Source organism: Penaeus vannamei, chromosome 32, assembly GCF_042767895.1.
Source record: "Penaeus vannamei isolate JL-2024 chromosome 32, ASM4276789v1, whole genome shotgun sequence".
NCBI classification, from domain to species: Eukaryota; Metazoa; Arthropoda; class Malacostraca; order Decapoda; family Penaeidae; genus Penaeus; species Penaeus vannamei.
This window is the reverse complement of record NC_091580.1, coordinates 22,265,804-22,272,046: the sequence shown is the minus strand read 5'-3', so window position 1 is coordinate 22,272,046 and position 6,243 is coordinate 22,265,804. Positions and strand designations below refer to the sequence as shown.

Sequence of the window (6,243 nt, the reverse complement as noted above, 5' to 3'; positions counted from 1 at the left end):
ACACACACACACACACACACACACACACACACACACACACACACACACACACACAAACACACACACACACACACACACACACACACACATACACACACACACACACACACACACACACACATACACATACAGAGACGTATATATGTTTAAAAAAAACAGACCACCATGCAGATACTTTATATTCTTATACATAAATCGTCTTCTTATCCATTTCAGTTTTTCTTCCCTACAACCTCCAGTTCGTGGCTTGTTTTCCCTATTTTCTTATTTCCCCAAAACAAAAATGGCTGCTTCTCTGCATGCAATTTTGACAATAGTCTTTACTTGTCATTTTAGATCTAATAGGATTTTGTACAGTCATGGGAATAAGAGCATAGACTCGTTATTTGGTATTGCGCCATTGTGTGTTAGCATTTTTCATAATGATTCAGTCATTTTCTTACCTCAGTTTTAGAAAGTTTGAGATGAATAGTAGCAGTTCCTTTCGCTTGCATTAAGTAAATATATAGAATTTCATATCTTTGTAACTCAGTATTGTTAATTTTTTAGTCTTTGTGTTTTAATAGGTCGAATGTTTGGCGAACAAAGCAAACAATCTTTTATTAAAGAAAATTCAAGAATTAACCCCCCCCCACCCACGTTTTTTTTTACATTCCTTTTTTTTCTCGTTTATGTTAACATTTTCCGTTTTCATTATTTGATCTGAGTTGCCATGGTAAGTCTTTGGACCATTATTCTATATTTCATTTTTAAGAAGTTATCATTTCGTCGCTACAGAAGAGGCATCCCATTTGACTGTCTTCAACTGTCCTGTCATTCATATCCTCTCAGTTGATGGATTTTTCTTCCCTTTTCATTGTCTTTAAGCTGTTATGACATTATCTTGAATCACTCTCTCTGCAACGCCATGCGCCTAACGCAGTCGAAATTATAACCACTGTCCCTTCTCGTTTCCATCTGTGGAGTGTGTCATAAACTTCTCTTTTTGTTTCTTTCATTTCTTTGGACATTGAACAAAAAAAAAGAAAAAAAAGAGGTTTTCTTTTCTTAACTTTTCTCCTCTTTACGTTTGCTTGTTTGATTGTTTGTTGTTTCCTGATCATCCAGTGTTTCTTCGCCACCTGTTCTACGCAGAATGTTCTTCTCTGTGCCCTAATACATGTTCTCTTCCTCTGCAGTGGTCCGCTCCAGGGCGGGGGGTCAGTGCTCCCCAACCCCCCCTACCGTCCTGCCTTCAGAACTATTCCCAACAATAATCTCCAACAAAGCTAAGAAAACCCGCACTAATGGTAACACGTACGAACAATGTTCATGAACGTTCCGATTAAGCGCTGAGTAGGTGTGCGTGTCACGTGATGCCCACGGACGACCTTCAATGTCACGAGGCGCTTCTGACGACTATGGTTCATGAACTTTCTTCTCAAAAAAAAAAAAAAAAAAAAAAAAAAAAAGGACACTCGTGTGAATTACTTTTTTTCCTTGGATATGCATCTGATCATCATCTGATTTTCTCTCTCATAAGCCTCAGCACTGAATAGCAAGTACGTTCTTCGCAGAATAAGGCTATGAGTGATTAAAAAAAAAAGTACATTATACATATGCTGAAATCCTTATTTTTCATTGTGTAAGACTTTTTGCCGTTGTTGTTGTTGTTATTGATTAATCACAAGATGCACTGGGACAAAAATGTCTTTAATGACGTAAATATTCGTGAAGTCAAAATGTGTTCGCTTTCCCCTTATTTTTTACTCACGCCCCCCACTCTCCCCGACAGATTCATTCATCGGGAGACTCATCTGGAGGGGAAGGACGCCAGCTCTCCGTGCCTGGGGAGGGAGCACGCGACGTCGCTGTGGCAGGACGAACGTAGGGAGGAAGAACGGGGCGCCTTTGGCATTCTGTCTGCCGAGCTTATCACACACGGGTGGAATTGGACACGGCTCCGTCTGCGAGCCCGTGCATTTTAGAAGAGTTACCCCGGGAAGAAAATGGGACTGGATATGAGGGATGGGAGAAAACGGGAACGAGTTTTCGAGCATAGACAATAATATTGTAGAGACATTTTTTGATGTCTGGTTCAAGGACGAGAAACGGGACAACTAAGAATATACAAAAAAAAGGAAATAAACTCGGAATAGATCATGTTTTTGGACGAGAACAAGGAGTGATGAAGACCGTGATTTTCTTATTTTTATCAAAGAATTGTTATATTAATTCTAGTGTGTAAATATTCTCAACATAAGATTTGCTTGTGGCAATGTTTGTTAGGATGGTTAGTTTTAATGGTTATTGAAACTGTTTCAGAATTTGTTTTACTTTCCCTCATTTCATACCATAGACACAACGGAAATTATAGCGTACAGTGATTATATATAAATAAAACAGTTTACATGTTATATTTCGAATAATTCGTTTTCTTTTTGCTGGAACGTGATAGCTTTCCTTTGCGAAGTAAAACAGCCACAGATTTGATGTGTTGCCCGAGTTGCCGATGCGTAAACAGGCAAAAATATGACACTGAATCTTTTTAATGTATTGTACATATCTAGCGACAGAGTGTAAACCTGGCGATTCTTTTCCGGAAAAAAATATATGATCCTTTTTTTTAAATACTGTAGGTAACGTTTCAAATAGGTGCTATTGTTTATTTTGTATGCAGTGAGAGGGAACTTGAATGAACCAACCCGTTAAAGTTAACGTAAAACTGCTACAGGTGATTCTGTCTTTTATATAATGTCTACTGAATTGTATTTATATATTCCACTTGTATTATGGTTACACGATTGTCATTATGCAATGATCTACTAATTGGCTTTCACACACCAGATCCACCCTCCGTCCATCTTTTCGCATTGACAGCGCATTTTTCTCCAGGTTATTGCACTTGTCATTGTTGGAACCATGACGTCATAGATATGATCAGTTGTGACGTCACCTTTAATAGTGACGTCACCTTCTTGCAGCGCTGCCAGATGTAAGCATGGACAGAGGTGTGTGATATCCTTCATTCTGAAAGAAGATTTATATTATTGTATTAAGCTTTTTTGAACGCACCTCGAGGGTCTATAGGTTTCCAGACGCTCTCCATTGTTAACGAGAAAAAATAAATATATAAATATACATATAAATATATATATATATATACATATACTTGTGAAAATGATGAGGTTGCGTACTGATGCATGAGCCGTGACTGGTAGAGTGTATGCCATAGATATAATTGCCGCAGTTGAGAATATATTCCAATTTCTCCCTCCAGTTTCATGATATAACCATTATACTGAGATTCGACGCAGTTAAAAGTCGTGTTAAAGTCACCAACAGTCTGTTTTTTACCTAACTGTGTGAACTATTATAGATGAGCTTGTCACTGCTGAAGCTCGTATGAAGAAAAAATATATATATGATACGTATTGTGTCGCTGTAAAACTGTATTTCACTGTAATTTTCAGCAAGTGACTGTAATCAAATATGAGATATGGCAACAGTGATAGGCTCAATCTTTTTTTAACCGTCTTAGGTATGTAGGCCTAGTCTTCTGTACAGGAGACGTGTGACTCATAAACAGCGCGGTCATTTATCTTTAAATGTTTTGTTTCTATGTTTAATATGTATGTTAAGTTTTTATTATTATTTTAGATTTAACCATTCCTATATTTGTTTGTTATTCCCTTAGCATGAGGGTCGAGCTGAGCGTCTAATGAAGCGTCCGTTTTTTGTTTTTGTTTTTCGTCTTTGAGAGAGTTGGTGTGCATTTTGGCGTGTCTGTGTCTGTATTGTGTGTGTGTGTGTGTGTGTGTGTGTGTGTGTGTGTGTGTGTGTGTGTGTGTGTGTGTGTGTGTGTGTGTGTGTGTGTGTGTGTTTGTCTGTCTGCATGTGTGTCTTTTAGTATGTCTGTGCGTGTCTGTCTGTGTGCATGTATGTTCGTGTCTGCGTCTGTGTGTTATACAGACACACTCGATTTAGCTTGGACCGCCACATCTTCAAAATAAATAAATAAATAAATGAATAACAACCAGGACGACAACCTATAGCCAATTCGCTTACATTTACCCGCCCGCATTATGCAACCTATAACCGAAGCCTTATAAAGGGAACTGTTTATAACGAATTCTTATTGCGATAGTGGGACCCGAGTCTCAATCCCCTCCATTAATATCTCTCGGTCTTTTTTTGTTTGTTTGTTTGTTTGTTTGTTTTTACTTATTTATTTTTTCTGCGTTTTCTTTGTTTTATTTTATATTATTTTTTATTTACTCTTTATATTTAGTTATTTACTTTTTTGTGTTTATAACATATTTTTTATTTCATTATTGATACTAACGATTATATTTGCACTTTTTCATTCTTGGTAACTGCCTATATCCTTACCACTCTTTTTATTTTCATTTTTATTTATTTATTTTCTTTTTATCTTTTACTTATTTATTTACGAATTTGCAAGTCAAAGTCCCTGTTTATAATTCAGATGAGAGTGTGCGTGCATTCTTAGGGAAATATATTAAAAGAAAACCAGAAAATCATCCATACTTGTTTTGTTTGTTTGTTTGTTTTGTGTAGGTCCGGTACAATATTTTTATTTTTCTCTTTTTTTTTTCTTTTTTCTATAAACTGATGTCTTATTTTTGCAGCATCGTTTTTTATTTTCTTTTTATTTTCATTTATCTTTCTATTTCTATTTCAATTCTTCATTCATCTTATTTTGTTTACTCGTGTTCATTTCATTTGCTTGTTTGTTTGTTTCTTACCCTAACGCGATGGTGAAAGTAAACATTGAAATGGATGAATTTTATTTCCGCATCAAAATGATCGTCAAAATTAATGGCTTCTCGTATTTCATGATTTAGTTTTTTGAGATCTTTTAGAATAGCGAAAGGAGATGAAATAAAAATTCAAAATTCAAAAAAACGATAAATAAATAAAGAATTATTAATATCTAAAGCCAATTCGATTCAGCAAACAAAGGCAAACGGCTCCAAACCAAAAATAAAATAGAAAAAGACGAAGGAAAATGAGAGTAATTAAACAAGAAACAACAAAAAAAAACAAAAAAAACGACCCAGCAACAACGAATTTGACATCCTTTAAATATCCTGACATCAGCACCTCAGCATCCGGAAGGAGGAAGAGGCAAGGGGCACCGCAGCCAAGGGAGAAACTGCAAGGTTCCTCTGCGAAGTCCTGAGCTCTAAGCTCTTTTGACTTGACAGGTTGTTCTCCCGAAAGTTTTTTTTTCTTTTTTTTTTACTTTTTTTCTTTTTTCTTTTTTTACTTTTTTTGGATATCAGGCGCGATGGGATTTTTGTCTTTTTTTTTTGTCTTTTTCGTCTTTTTTTTCTCTTTTTTTGTAACATGCAGATGATATTTTTTTGCTTTTGTATACCTTTTCTGCATCTACTACTACGAAATGCCATACTTCCGTGAATGAAAATAAAAACGGAAATATTAGTAGTAAAAGTAAAGAAAAAAAAAACAAATAAAATACGTATATATTCCGAGGATATTACCGCTCTGCCGGTGTTTTGAAAGGGGATTCTTGCACAAGTTGGGCAAACCACATCCAGCAAAACGCAGAGAGGGATATACAGACATACCCATTACCCATTAGCTATCGAAAACAAAGCCTTATAGATAGAAACGGGGAGGGATTGGGAGGGAAAAGGGAAAAAGAAGAAAAAAATATATAGTCCAATTTTATGATGTAGATGAAGTCTTATCGAAGCCCTTTCCTTCTGTTCGCGAAGGGCGTTTGAACACGAATGAAAAAAAGGGGGAAATAAAAGGAAGAATTCATACGAAGAGAAAGTCCTTTTTGTACCATGAGGGTGACCCCCCGTGACCCCCCGTGACCCCCCGTGACCCCCGTGGATGGCTGAGGTTGTGGGAGGTCCTCTTTCAGCTTTGGATTTACTGTCCTCCTCTCGTGCTTATTAAATAAGCAACGCATTATCAATATTATCATTGTTGATCATTCTGCTTTGTAATTTTAATAAATTTTTATATACTTAGTGCATATTTGTTGTGTTTTCCTTATCCTCTTTCCATCGTCTTGTAAATTCTTCTGCCATGAAGTGACGAAAAAAATGATGGTATTTTATAAAAAGAAGTGAGACATGCAACAAATATTTTTAAAAAATAGATAAGTAAATAAAGCATCCCTGAAAAAAAGATACAAATAGATACATATTGATAATGAAATGTTTGCAATGATAGATTTATTGGTACTTTTTTGTTGCATTAGAT

At 35.9% G+C, this 6,243-nt stretch overlaps 1 protein-coding gene across 1 annotated transcript in view; it reads left to right on the top strand.

Annotated features, from left to right (window-relative positions):
• qvr (protein quiver) overlaps positions 1-6,013 on the top strand; it is a gene marked incomplete in the record, with an annotated part of 121,003 nt that extends 114,990 nt beyond the window's left edge. Inside the window, 2 exon segments of the mRNA XM_070144805.1 lie at positions 1,179-1,624; positions 1,775-6,013.
• Between the last annotated feature and the right edge of the window lie 230 nt (positions 6,014-6,243).